Source organism: Salvia hispanica, chromosome 1 (assembly GCF_029641045.1).
Source record: "Salvia hispanica isolate PSC_SH4W2 chromosome 1, Shi_PSC_v1, whole genome shotgun sequence".
In the NCBI taxonomy this organism is placed as follows: domain Eukaryota; kingdom Viridiplantae; phylum Streptophyta; class Magnoliopsida; order Lamiales; family Lamiaceae; genus Salvia; species Salvia hispanica.
In genome coordinates this window covers 62,974,278-62,989,610 of record NC_142692.1, presented here as the reverse complement: position 1 = coordinate 62,989,610, position 15,333 = coordinate 62,974,278, and the positions used below count along the sequence as shown (strand labels likewise).

Sequence of the window (15,333 nt, the reverse complement as noted above, 5' to 3'; positions counted from 1 at the left end):
AGTGATTAATCGCCTAATTACATTAAAAAAAACCAATTATATCAGGTTGATCTTTGATGGGCTCGGGCTTGGGATGGGCTTCAGATTGTCCTGGGCCTAGGCCGGACTGAGTTTACAAAATGGCCCAATTGGAGCCCATGTCAACTAATGAGCCCAGCCCAGGCGCGCTTCGTTTCACTAGTGGGCCAGACTTGGGCCAAGCCAATCGGGCCTAGTTGACAACTCTAGCTCATATTTATATTTATAATACTAATAACTAACTTAATGATAATAAAACTAATATATTGAAAAGATATACAAATCCCTAATTTATCCAACTAAATAGTGCTCGTATCAAGCAATATCATATTCACTCTAGAAATATAGTGTCATAGGGATTGGAATTGAAAGTGTGAACATGAAGATGTGGAGGCATTATCGTGTGCGCAAATTGAAATTGGGAGACATAGGATTTTAGGCATTTTTCTCACAACGATTAGCGTTATGTTAACATTTTCCGTTGACGTTATTTGTCAACATCAAATCTTGAAATCTAACGATCCACATTATGTTGACATTTTCTGTTGACGTTATTTGTTAACATCTAATCTTGAAATCTAACGGTACATAGAAATGCTTACGGAGCAATCACACAAAAACCAAGTGCCTATCTAACCACTTTCGTAAGAATTTTAATTTCATAGTACAACCCAAAGTCCCATGCTTAAGGATGCAAAACTTCTACTAATTTTTATGGAATCGGTACGTTTAGAATCAAAATTGTAAAGAATTCCTAATTGAGCGTGCAATATATAATGCCCAGATATTATGAATTTATGATTTATTTTTTAATAGGAGGTTATCTTACTATCAAATTTCAAAAGTAGAATATGACGTAGAAATCGTTTGAATAGCATAAATTAATCATTCTACATATAAATATCCAATGGAATAGAAATTTAAAATAACTAAGATTTATTAAAATAAACAACAAACATTACACAAATATATGAAAGTAGAGGAATCTACGCCTAATAAAAATTTAAGGACTTAACATTGAAAAACTTCCTGCTTTTGAGCGTAACAAAGCTTGAAGTATAACTAGCAACATTCGGCAAATTAGGATAGAACAATAGTTGTTTAAAAGGGCTATATGTCACATAAGTTCCCGTGGTTTTGGAATAGATGAATAGTTGAGCTGCACCATAAAACAACAAGTCTCCATTTGCTAAAACTTCAATCAGAAACACAGTGTAGGAGATATCCGAAGATAACCGAAAGCTAAATTCATATTCTTTTACCCAAGAATTTGCATCTCCATAGTTGTTCATCATCCAAACAGCAACAACAAAATCTTTTGACGACATCATATCACATAAACATAGCCGACCCTTCAAAATATATATCCGATAATATCCATGAAACCATCTCTTAAATCCTTCTTCACTAGGTGGCGGAGGAATAGAAAAACTCTTAAAAAGCTCTGTTTCAAGATCAAAACAATAAATCCAGAAATTCTTTTTATTATCATATACCAACCAGTGGAGATTTCCGTTTAAAAATAAAGCATAATCAAGAAGCTCGGGGAGGCGAGATGTTCTTGAATGCAATCTAGTGACGGGAGCAAACTGTGTCAGCGTGATGCTTCTCCATAAGTCTCCTCCTTCTAGAGTATATATATGACATGACAGAGAGTTGCTATCAACATATAAAACCTTATATTGTTTACCTAACTTGCTCACTCCAAATCCAAATAAATATTTTACTGCAGGCAGAGGAGGAAGCTCAATATACTCCCGAGTGATTGGATTGCAAATAAAGAGAATATTATGATTATTTTTTAATTCATCCCACACTAAAACCAAACCATCAGTTGAATCAATTACAACACGATGATGTTCAGGATTTGAATATTGATTGTGAGGGAGAGGCAAACCGAATTGAAAAAGTGGCTGGAAGGCCTCATCGCACACTGCACACCCCATGCCTTGATGACCGAAAACCATCACCTGTTCCGGAGAATACAAGGTTGCAAATATATCCCCTTTTATCAAATTGTGCAATAATTTACAGACACAACTGCACATTATAATGCTTTTACACGGAAGCATTGTCAGAATCTCCAAGATAACCTCTTGCGGCAGATTACTCAACAAATCTTCCTTCATCATTTTTTGATCAAGTGATGAAGGACAGAACGCAATCAATACTCTTCAAAAACCACACCCTACAATTTGCTATTTTATGAAAGACGGAAACTTACTTCTGCATTTAAAATACGGCTCAACTTACAGACTAAAAATAAATCCAAACCCTATCTTTGATACGGAAACAAAATATTAGTAATATATTATCTCATAGGGAAATTAGATGAAATTTGGCAAAATAATCTTGACACGGAAACAAAATTTACCTCATAAGGATAAAGATGAAATTTGGCGAAATAATTTTGACATGGAAACAAAATGATTTATGCCTTGGAGAAAAAATCTTTCGTATTATTGCTTTTATTTAGTTTTCATTTCCTTTACAAAAATAAAATTTCAAATATATAAGGTAAAATAATTAACTAAAACTGAAAATTGAAATCGATTAGTTTCAAAATTAACTAAAATTGAACAAAATAACTAATTGAATCTTGATATTTGATGATATTTTACCTAAAAAATTAATTAAAATAATTTTAAAAGTTATATCATTCCCATGATTTTAGCTAGGATTCATTGTTAAAACATTATCTACGTCCAGAATAACATAAAATATGAGCATGGAAAAAAATTGATAATCATAAATGACGAATATAAACTATGGGTATCATGGAATAGAGACATATATTAGGTCAGAAAATAATGAAAATCATCTATTGTTTAGAATATATTTTTATTAGTAATATTTTACTCTCTTGGTCCTCCTTAAATATTATTTTTGTCATTTCGGTCTATTTCCCGTTAAGAGTTTATTTTCACTTTTATAATGATAAATTTACTCTATATTTAACTAACTCATTTCACTCACATTTTATTATAAAAATAATAATTGTATATTAAAATTAGACTCGTAGTCTACTAACTTTATCAACCAACTTTTCTTTGTTTTTCTTAATATTCGTGTTAGAAAGAAAATGAACACTTTTGTACTACCATGCAAAAGCGTGAATCCTAGATGTAACGTTTTGCAATGTCACCTAAACTTAAAATAAGTTCAAAGGGGATACGAGGAATAGAGTATAATGAAATACAGTTACAGTATAACAATTAAGAAAGGCAGTAAAATGTTCTGATTGATGAACAATGTTGCTATTTAGGTACCTGCTTGCAGAGATCTTCATTGATGCCAAATTATCGATAGATAATAAAGAATGATGCTAAATGACTATAATTTTGTTAGCTAGACATTTAAAAATATTTACTAAGACTCGCTGCACCAAACATGTCCGAAGGTATTTTCAAGAAAGTTCGAACTTAAAAGGAAATAATAGATGTGCTTTAAATTATTTCACTTAATTGACTAATAATTGGATAGTGATAAAATGCAAACTCATATATTGTATAAACTTCAAACTTTCAATACAGTGTCAATACAATCGTCAACACAATGTCAATATAGTGTAAACTTTCAAGATTTTGATGTCAACATAATGCTAATACAATGTCAACACGGTGTCAACCGTTGACACTGTGTTGATATTTTCTATTGTTATTATTTTATAATCTATTGATATTTTTTAACGATCCAGATCATAATTTGAAGGTTGTATAATATTTTGCATTTGATTACATTCCCTAGCAATTTGTTTATTTGTGGTGCTGGTATTTATAATAGCTCAAAAGCTCCTTGGCTTCACTAAGTTTATTTAAAATAATTTATAAGTTTTAAAATGTGTCAGGATATAATTGTGAAGGCTCTTTGGCTCAATTTTCCATTTTATGCGCATGCTCGACACAATTTATTTTCTTAATACTAATTTAACATTACAATATTAAGATGTGATAATATATCTAAAATGAAAACAAAAATACAAAATAGTAATTACTTATTTAATTTAGGTTATAATGTTAAAACAGCAAAATAATAACCATATTATTTAATACAATAATTCTAAGTTTTTGGAATTTGAGTAACTATACACTTTAACACAATTCATTATTCATTAAATATGACTAAGAAAAACAAAACTAATTATGATAATTCATTAAATCGAAAAAATAATATGATGAAATTAGTTCATATAATACAGAATAATTATTTAATCTAAGTTATAACAATAAAACAATAAAATATTAACCATACACTTTAATACGATTACAAAAAAGCAGTAGATACTAAGTTTTGGAATACGATGACCATACACTTTAATACAATTCATTATTCATTATATATGATTAACAGCAATATAACTAATTAAGACAGTTCATTAAATAAAAAATTAATATGATGAAATTAGTTACTATTAATACAGTATGATTTTTCAAATTAACTTATTTTGGGAGAAAAATTGACCAAATAAAAAATAAAAAGAAAAAATAATTCATTTCAGCTAGGGAATTATATTATCTAATAAGTAATGGATCCCACTATATGTCGAATTATATGAGATATTTTAGAAAAAAAAGGTACTAAAGACTGTTATTGACAATAAAATTAATTCTAACATTTTATAATGGACCATAATAAAAAGCCTATAGCTCAAAACTTAAACGGGCGTGGCAAATAAGAATTCTATCGGCCCATTTAACATAACAGCATCCACACATCCATGCTCTTGCCAAAAGAGCATGGATATGGACCTTGATCCATTTTTATTAATTTTTTATTTTATATTTTTCGGCAATAGCACAACATCCACATTCATGCTTTTCCAAAATGACATGCTCAAGGGTCCCACCATTCTATTATTCAATTTAAATAAAAACATTTTCATAATATTAAAATACATTAAAAATACCCAAAATACTATTACAAATTACTAAAAAAATTAAAAATTACATAATGAAAATCCTAAAAATTAAAAATTACATAATTAAATTCATAAAATTAAAAAAAACCCCACTAATCGTTGCCGAATTTCGCCCAAATGTGTTTGATTAGGTCTTCTTGTAGCTCTATGTGGGCTTTGGTATCGCGCATTGTGTGTCTTGTTTCGATCCTCTCGCGCACCGTCGTATGCACACCTCGGCGTGGGGAGACCTTGTGGTTGAGCTTCCGGCTTCATCCTCGTCGTAAGAGTTAGCCGCACTCGGCCCTTCGTCAGCTATAATCATGTTGTGCAAGATAATACACGGGTATATGATGTCGGCAATATTTTTTGTGTACCACAGCCGAGCCGGAGTCTTCATAATGTTGAATCGGACTTGAAGGACCCCAAAAGCTCTTTCGACGTCTTTCCGAGCAGACTCTTGATGCTGCGAATAAAGAACCCATTTCGGGTCTTGCGGATTGGATTGCTGAGCGTCTTCACGATAGTCGACCACCTTGGATAGATACCATTGGCGAGATAGTAACCCATATGGTATGAATTTCTATTGACGGTGAAGTTGATCATCGGTGCCATACCATTCAAAACATCATTGAGGAGTGGTGAAGAATAAAGCACGTTCAAGTCGTTGTTGGATCCGGAAATACCGAAATATGCAAGCCAAATCCATAGGTGGTAGCCGGCGACCGCTTCAAGGATAAACGTTAGGCCGCCGCCTTTGTGGCCGCTTAAGCGTTGCCTGTTGGGATTGGTATACTGAAAAACATATTTCGAGCATGTTGCACGGATAGAATTGCTTGTATACAATATATTCTACAATCCACTTTTAACCAAAGGCGAGAAGAAGTAATTTTATCGTATTGATGTTTGCTTGTGCATTTATAAGATGTTTCTCAAACATTTAAATGTATAAAAAGCAAATAAGTCTAATTCTTCTACATATTAGACTGGTCGTGAACGACGTTCACAAAAGGTTACGCAGTCGGTCCTTTGTAGAAGAGAAATAGAATTTCACAACCTAGATAGGCTTTGGCTACCTATCGTGAAAGGTTGCAGTGCCAGTCCGCATGTTTCCTTACCTTAGGAAATAAACGACGCTGGTGTGGTATAACACTGAAGGATCTAACAGTTGAGATAAGTCTTTCTTGCTATTTATAGAAAGACGAGGTCTCGGTGATTGTTATTTCTTAATCATTGTTGACATAGCATTGAGCATACGATATTGATTATGCATTGCTTGGATTTATCAAATGGTGTGGATTTTTCGCAATCCAAGAATTCTGATATCTTGGGTAGTGGTGATCAAAGTCTAGTATTGTTATTGCAATGAATCGTGTGCTGGGTGAGTTCAGTTTGATAATATCCTCAAGAGGTGTTCGAAAAAGATTTTCTTATTCAGAAACCCGACCAGTTGGAATTTATTCCAGAATAATAAATAAAGATTTTAAACTAGACAACTCTTGGAAAAAAATATTAATTAATTAAAGTCAAATAGAACGCTATAAATTAGTTAATGGATATTTATATCTTAAACACAAGAAATAATAAATTAAAGAGGTAAAGCTCGGATTACTCGTAATTTGGGATTGGACGGGCAGTCAATATTATTATACTATAGTGGATGATAATAATATTCTATTGGACTTGTATTAAATCGAGGCACAATTTAATTAGTAAAAGTCTAACAATTTAATTAGTAAAAGTCCAATAAGTTTGGCCCAAGTCCAACCTCTATGGATCCCTAATATGGCCCATCATAACTCTATATAAAGGAGACTAAATAGAAGACTAATTAATTGATATTTATCATTAATTAAGCAAAAATTTCGTGCTCCCTCTCTCCCGTGGAGACGAAAAATTTCATTCCCTTCTGGTGGGAATTCTGACTTCTGTAGTCCTTTTCGATTTTGACAAGCTTTGCTCACCCAAAGGTCATTATCTGAGTTCGGGATAGAGATAAGAAGATTCCTGGTTGAGTACGAAGATCTTCATGTGGAGAAGGCGCAAGCAATCGTCTTCTTCGGAGAATCTGTTCGGTAATTCTAAACCGTAGGAATTCATGAATTAGGGTTTTTATTCCTTGTTTGTGAATTATATGTGTTCTAGAATGCAATTGATTGTTTAACATGTGATCAATTAATCCCATAATCGGTCAAATAGATCTGTAGATCTGATTTATTTGTGTATGCATGACTTCCGCTGTGCAAGGGGTACCAATCCCCAGCAATTGGTATCAGAGCCAATTTTTGCTCTGATTATGTGGATTAATTTCATGCTATGTAAATTGCATGATTGTGTGTGTTTTCGTTGCTTGTTATATGTTTTATAATTTGCATAGTTCGAAAAACCCTAATAACACAAAGAACGACGATGGCGTTGGGAGAAGAATTTGATACGTGAAGAGTGATTTTGATAAGCGCATAGATGGAAGTAGATAAGTGGTGCATGGATGCATGCACCACATGGGATTTAGAGGATCAAATAGCCATGCGCGCGCAGCATGTGAGCCGTGAAGTTAGTTAGTTTTGTTGTTATTCTGTACATGCAGCAAATATATAAGCTGCTATTTCATTGTATTTCATTATTCGTGATTAATGCAAGATATTTCTCCCCCATCTCTCTCGTCTAGTAGTTCGTTGCAAATAGGTGGGATCTCGGTCACCGTTCCTATTATTGGAGACCCCGGTCTTGCACCAAGTGGTATTAGTCCTCACGATCTGGTGCCTGATATGGTGGAAACTCGTTCTAGCGACTCTCGTCGCCTTGAGGAATTGTTCACTGCGGCGATGGCCGATTTCTCTTCTAAGGTGGCCGATGCTGATCGCCGCCAGGAGGAATTGGATCGGCTGCGTGAGCAGACAGATAGTGTGCAGGATCTCACGCTGAAGGAGCTACGCGAGGAGTTTCTCGCCCTCCAGGTGCAGCAGAACGAGATTATGTCTCGTTTTGTCGTGAATGCGGGTAATCCGGCGGGTGCCATGGCTGGAGCAGCTCCGATTCGCCAGCAATACTTCGCTACGCGGCAATCGAAGGTGGGATTTCCCGTCTTCAATGGGAAAGATCTAGCGGGCTGGCTTCTCCGCTGTGATCATTTCTTCGCGGTGGATCTCACACCGGAGGATGCTAAGGTTCGTTTGGCCATAATCAACCTTGAGGGTCGCGCTCTGCAATGGTTCAAAAACTGGGTTCGCTATCAGGATCAGGCACTGGCTACGCCTTGGCCTCTGTTTCTTCAAGCCTTGGAGAGTCGATTTGATGATTAATTGCTCGGCGAGCCGATGACTGAGTTGCTTGCTCTCAAGCAAACAGGTTCGTTCACTGATTACCATGACCATTTTGAATTGCTCTTGGGTCGTGTCTCACTATCGAAGTCTTATGCTATTATCCACTTCATCAATGGTTTGAAACCATTTGTTTAAAAGGCTGTTAGGATGTTTATGCCTAAAACATTAGTCCACGCATACGCTTTAGCTAGTTTGCAGGAGCTATCTAGCTCAAGGAGGGAGGGGTTCTAACAAGGCCCTAAGCGCAATTGTGTTAATGAATCTAGATCTAGCAACACAGGTACTCCACTCTTACCGACACCTATTATGCTGGCTGTTAAAACTAGGAGATACTTAACTCCAGAGGAAATGGCTGATAAACGTGCTAGAGGATTGTGTTATGGTTGTGATGAGAAGTTTGATAGGGGCCATGTGTGTAATAAGAAGTTACTCTATTTGTTGGAGATAGATGATGGAGTCAGGAAACAGAGGGGACAGAGGAAATTAATGAAGAGGAGGCTGTTGAGGATGATAATCCTCTTATCTCTATTCATGCTATTAATGGGTCTTCCTATAGAGGTTTTAAAACTATGAGAATCACTGGCAGAGTGGGCAAAAAGGCTCTTCACATACTTATTGATTCAGGAAGCACTCATAACTTCCTAGATCTTCAGTTAGCCAAGCGGCTAGGCCTTCATTTGACACCAGTAAAACCAGTGATGGTGGGTGTAGCGGATGGAAACAGGATGGAGTGTGACTCCATGTGCAAAGGGTTAAAATGGGTGTTGAGAAACACCACCTTTGTCACGGATGTATTACTCTTATCCCTTGAAAACTGTGATATGGTGTTGGGAGTTCAGTGGCTGGAAACCTTGGGAGTTATACAATGGGACTTCAAACAGCTAGTTATGGAGTTTACACTGCAGGGAAAACGACATGTTCTAAGAGGAAGCCAATCAAACCAAATAATACATACTGTTTTTGAGAAGGAAATGGAGAAACTGATCTCCAGTTGTCAAGGAGCAGAACTATGTTGCATCAGAGTAACTGAGGAAGTGCACCCTGCCCTGCTGACTATGGAAGGAAGGGAGAAAGATCAGGCTATTCCTTCTGCAATACAAGAATTTCTGCAGGGTTAGGAGTTGGTCTTTGATGAACCTACTGAGCTGCCACCAATGAGGTCTCATAATCATCAAATTGTCTTGACTCATGGGGCTTCACCAGTTAATTCTAGACCCTATAGGCACACTACTCTTCAGAAGAATATTATTGAAAAGGTAGTGGCTGATCTTTTGAAGCAAGGATTCATCCAACCAAGCACTAGCCCTTTCTCTTCTCCTGTGGTGTTGGTAAGGAAGAAAGATGGGTCGTGGAGAATGTGTATTTACTACAGGAGGCTCAAAGGCCCAAGGTGGAGATTGTAATATATGATGGCCCTTATCTGGAGAAGCCCAATTGCCAACTTAATTGTAACTGGGCCCAATATCCAGTGGCCCAGTTAGGTTGTGTTTGGCCCGGGTGGTTTGGGTTGAGTGAATACTTTAATATTCTATACCCTAGACTCTTTCTCTCACTTGTGATACTCTTCTCTCTGCAGCTTCTCTGGCGTTTTCTAGGGTTTTCTCCCTGAGAGTTTCTCTGTGCTCCGGCTTGAGATCTTCTTCCTCCATCTTCATCCTATGTGTGTAAGCACTGGTGTGTGTGTGTGTGTGAGGGGTGTTGGAAACCTCTGGTTTTTGGTCTGTGGTTCTTGACCGTGTGAGGTTTCTTGTGTTGGCTAGAGTTTGTGTATAGAGCGATCTTGAGTATCCGAAGAGAGATCTTGAGTGATTCTTCAGTAAGGCTGCTGGATTTAGGGTTTCCGAGATACAGTGTTGGTGGATTGCGGTCTACTTGTTACCCCCTCACTCTTGTGGCAAATTGAGCTGTGATTTGGGGATTTTGTGGGCTCGGTGTTAATAGACCTGTGCGGTTGTACCTGGTGCAACTTGAGCCTACTGTTTTTCAAGATCCTCTTTCACCTTGTTCTTTTTCTTTGTCTATCTTTTAGGCTTTAATTGTTTCCTTGAACCGTTTTTTTATGTTTCAGGAAGATCTAATCTAATCAAGCAGTAGCTTAGATCATGTATTTCCTTGTAACTGATATGTTTAGTGAGGGTTGATCTCCTCACAAAGTGTGTAGACTTCGGTCGTTCAACCTTAGCCTTCGGCTGGTCGATCCCTAACAATCACCGTTCCATAGCACAGCAGCCCCTGCTCTGTTCCCACCACAGCAGGGGATTCTGATAGTATTGTTTCGAATGTTATGTTTTCCTTTATTTGATGATAGTCTACATTTCCTTTCAAATGCTTTTTATAGATTTCATTTCGTTCCAAACGCTCATGATAGTTTGTATTTCATTCCAAATAGTGATTTTAGACTTAGTTTCATTCCTAATATCTTCTAGATCCCGACATCATTTTTAATTAGCTTTTATTATCTGCATTTTGAATCTCATATTTTCCTTTAGTTGTTGATAGTCTTCATTTCGTTCCAAATGTTGATGTTTGAATTCATTTTGGTTCAAACGTTGATGATAGACTGCATTTAATTCCAAACGTTGATTTTAGATTTCGCTTCGTTCCTAATATCTGTTTGGATCTAGGCATCATTTTAATTAGGTTTTTGATTATTTGCTGGTGATGTTGTGCAACAGAACAGTCAGTTATACATATTTGCTGGATTTGGAAATCATTTTTAATTGAAGCAGGATATAGTAATCATTTTTAGTTAGACTTTATTTAGTTCCTAATATTGTATGGTGTGGAACAGAACATAACAGTCTGAATCGGGTTTTGTTAGTTAAGTTTAAGTCATGATTTTAAACCTAATTAAACTTAAAGTTGAAAATCAATATTTAAAATCTCTTCAAAAGTATTTGCTACTGGTAGTGATTGATTTAGAAGTGATATCTGTACAACAAGATTTAAATTGAAGCTAGTTAGGTCTAAATTTGGTATCGCTAGAGAAGTTAAAAATAACCATTTAAAATCTATTTAAAATCATTTAAAACCTGATTAAAACTCTGAAATATGTTTGCTACTAATAGGTTTGGATTTAGAAGTGTTATCCCTCCTTAAAATGGTTTAAACTGTAGCTGGTGAGGTCTAAATCCGATTCTGCTAGTGTTGTCTAAATTACCATTTGGGTTTAAAATTGGTTTTGCTAGAGAAGTTGAAATCAACATTTAAAATCTATTTATAATCATTTAAAACCTGATTAAAACTCTGAAACATGCTTTGCTATTGGTAGTGCTGGATTTAGAAGTGTTATCTCTCCTTAACATGGTTAAAACTGAAGCTAGTGAGGTCTAAATCTGGTTTTGCTAGTCATGTCTAAATCACCTCATGTATAAATTTCTCCCAAAACTGATATATATTTGATAGATTTAGAAGTGATATCAATGCATAAATGAAGGTAGTGAGGTTTGCATATTATCAATCTCCATCACTATTCTTTTTTCTTGGCAGGTACATGCTATGTGGACTACGCACTTAAGGGTGATCAACTTGTGCTTTTAGGTATATGCTCTATTTGGTGATGATAATAGTGGGGTTGCTTAATATACTTAGATCATATATACTGTATATTATGTTTACTAAGTATTACTATCTGTCTTACTTACTCTTCTCTTCTCCGTGCAGGCCCATATCCTAGCACAACACTTGTGTTTCTGAAGGAAGATGAAGTCCTTCTGTAACGCCCCACTTTTCGAACCATAAAATTTTTGCATTAAATGCTTTTAATGTCGTGAAGTATGTGGATTACATGATGAGTGAAATTATTAAATGATTTTCTATGGTGACCTAATTTTGGTTGGAATAAGAATTTGGATTGACTGAGTCAATTCCGTTGGATATGTGACGTGGATGTTGAATAATCAATTCCGTTGATCTGGTTGTTTGAATAATTGATGCGGGGCGAAATTTATTGTGGTGAATTACATTTCCTAAGGGTGAGTGAGATTGAATAGGTTCATCAATAATTATTCCACCCATCTTCTTGTAATTTTTGACCACTATTATTATTGGAGAGGAATTCTATTTTTCTTGAATTTAATTAATTTCATGGGATATTTATCCAAACTAAATCCAAAAACCAATTATTCTTTATTTCTCCATGAGAAAATCGATCCCCATGTTATTTCCGAAGAGATTTCGAAAATCTCCTATTTAAGGGAGAAGGGAATTATTTTATTTGATTAATTGATCCCTTATTCATTCCCTCCCATGAATAAATACAAATATTCTAACAAATCTTACTATATCCAGGTGAATCTTGTCTTACCCTATTTTAATTAAGATTTGAAATTTGATTCCTTGTGAGGGAGCATAAAATCGTCTACTTCCATATTTTTATTTGGGAAATTATTATTTTTAGTCTGCTCCGTGATATTTCTTGCTCCGTGAAAATTTAAATAAATCAAACACAAAATTAATAGGCAGAAAATCGCCTACTCCTTATTTCTCCCCAAAAATCACGCCAATTCCTCCCCCATATCTTCCCAAATCTTTATTTATTTAATTGTGGGATTATATTCTTGAACTCTATAAATAAGAGAGAAAAACCCTAACCTTAGCCAAACTACACGCCTCCCGCACTCCCACACGCCACTTTTCTCTCTTCCACTCTTCTTCAACTTGTTTTCTATTTTATTCAAGATCTCTTCATTCTTTGCAAAGAATTGAAGTTGAAACTCAAGAATCGTTGAAGAATCAAGGCTATTACTTTGTTCTACTGTTCGTTCTATCAAGAAAAGGTATTTTAGATCTATCTTTTCCCATCTAACCGATTAATCGGTGTTCTTGAACCCTAATGCATATAGATCGAGTGAAAGGGGGGAAAACAATTGATGAAAGGGAAGCATGTGTTGTGTGTCGGCGTGTATGTGTGTGTGTGTGTCGATGTGTGTGTATGATGTGTGTTGTGCGAAGAACATCATGCGTGACCATGTTTTGATGGTAGATCTGACATTGAAGTATGAATAAACCGATATGATGAACATGCCTTGATTTTGACTATTGATATAAAACAAATCAGTGGAAAAAGGAAACGTTTGGGGGCATGCGTGATTTTGAGTTCGATGATTGAGACTGATTCGTGATACATATTATCTAAAGGTGATAACTCGCGCACGAAGCGTGATAGCAAAGGGAAGAAAGTACTTGAAATTTGAGCAGTCGAGGTGGACTCTCTTTTAAATAAGGACAATGTCCTAAATATTTTATGAAGTGAAACTGTGTTTATTGTGATGTGATTTGGATTTTAACGTGCCTATCTGATGTGGCTTTTGTCATTACTATTTATATCGAATTCGGATCCTCGTAGGACCGCAAACCCTACTTGGATTAGTGTACACCTATGGTTGACCGTGTGTCAGCGTATGGGTTGGCCGGGCTAGTGACTTGGTTTGCGGTCGCATTCCATGTCATGTATGTGAAAGATATGATAAACGTCTATGGGAAAATGACTGATCAGCCGACTTTTGAAACAGAAACTATTTTGAGTATCTAAGGCCCTTCTAAAAGCTAAACCCCGATGATGACTTGTTGATGGCATGATAAATAATATTTTTGATAAACTGTTTTCGGCATAAGTCCACTGAGTATTTCAAAATACTCAGCCCTGCATGTGTTTTCCCTATGTGCAGGTTGAGCTGGCGACGAGCGGTTGGTAGTTTTTGAGCAATTTAATTAAAATACTATGGTTGTCTTGAAACTCCGAGTATCGTTGTGTCTTCACACATGACTTCACTCTTCTCTTGGATGCTTCTGCTAAACATGTTTTACTTATCGTTGGTTGATCTTGAAACTATATTAATTTTCGTTTAGAATCTAGAGGCATGATATGTTTTGGATTCCATTGAACCCTTGTCGTTTTGATCATTTATGATGACAGTTGTTATCCATTAGATTTAACTGCCAAGGCGTTGCTCTGACTTTTTCTTGTTGTTAACCGTTCATTTAATACGTTGGTCAAATCCTTTAATGAAACCCTAGTCCTTGTCTTTGTTGCACTCAAGCCCTTTTTAGGTCGCGATCGCCCGCATTTAATGACCCTAGAAGGGCGGTCGTGACACCTTCCATGTGGCACGACCGTAACTCGGTTTGAGCTGAGTTACAAGCTGCACCCGATATATGCTGCTGATAAGGTGGAGCAGCTCTGGGAGTGTTGGATTTAGATTTGGGTGATGAGCTAGCTTAGCAGGATAAACTGTCGAGTGAGTAGTAAAACTCCTGCGATTTTGCTATGGCACATAATTGTGTGTGATACTTTTAGCATACAGTTTTGTTTGGTTGATATCTGAATATCTTATTAGGTTTGTTGATTTCGGTGTGGCACAGAATGTATGATTAGGTTTGTTGATTTTCATTTCTAGATTCTTAGTTGATTCTGAGTTGAATTTTGGATTGTTGATTCGGAGTTGGATTTCTAGACTTGAGCTTTCAATTTTAATCCAACTTTTGTTGATTCTGGTTTTTTTTATTATGAATTGCATTGCTAGACTTGTACTCCCTCCGTCCATAAAAAAATAGAGCATATTTACCATTTTCGGCCGTCCAAAAAAAATAGAGCACAATCATTTATGGAAAGTTTTTAACAAATAATAATCCTACACATCATTGCACTAACACTATTTCTCACTTACTTTTTCTACTTCTCTCTTACTTTTTTCCCTTCTCTCTTACTTTACCAATTCTACATTAAAACTCGTGTCATACACCAATTGCTCTATTTTTTGTGACGGAGGGAGTATACGATTATGTTTGGTTGACTTGATTCTGATTTTCAAATTAGGCCTCGAATAACTTAATGTTGTTCAATTAATCTATGTCACACCCTAGTTATTGATCTACCCTAATTACTAATGTATAGTTGATCTTTATTAATTTTGATAAGTAGTTTATTCTATACTACCCTAAATAATTATCGAAATTTGTATTGTTATATTCCCTCTAGGCGTTTTAGCTAAGTTTTCAGTGTAACATAACTTGTTGTACATTAGGGAGTGTATTTTTTTGGCATTTACCATTTCTTTGCACTTCGATCAATTTACAAACAAATATGACAACACA

At 35.6% G+C, this 15,333-nt stretch overlaps 1 long non-coding RNA gene and 2 pseudogenes across 1 annotated transcript; all 3 read left to right on the top strand.

The window, feature by feature from the left end:
* The first annotated feature begins 7,548 nt into the window (after window positions 1-7,548).
* Window positions 7,549-8,373, top strand: LOC148934343 (uncharacterized; annotated as a pseudogene).
* A 171-nt stretch (window positions 8,374-8,544) lies between these two features.
* On the top strand, window positions 8,545-9,641 carry LOC148934342 (uncharacterized; annotated as a pseudogene).
* A 139-nt stretch (window positions 9,642-9,780) lies between these two features.
* On the top strand, window positions 9,781-12,116 carry LOC125222979 (uncharacterized). Its single transcript, XR_016137301.1, has 2 exons — window positions 9,781-11,778; window positions 11,902-12,116. It is a non-coding gene; the product is annotated as an uncharacterized LOC125222979 (long non-coding RNA).
* The last annotated feature ends 3,217 nt before the right edge of the window (window positions 12,117-15,333 follow it).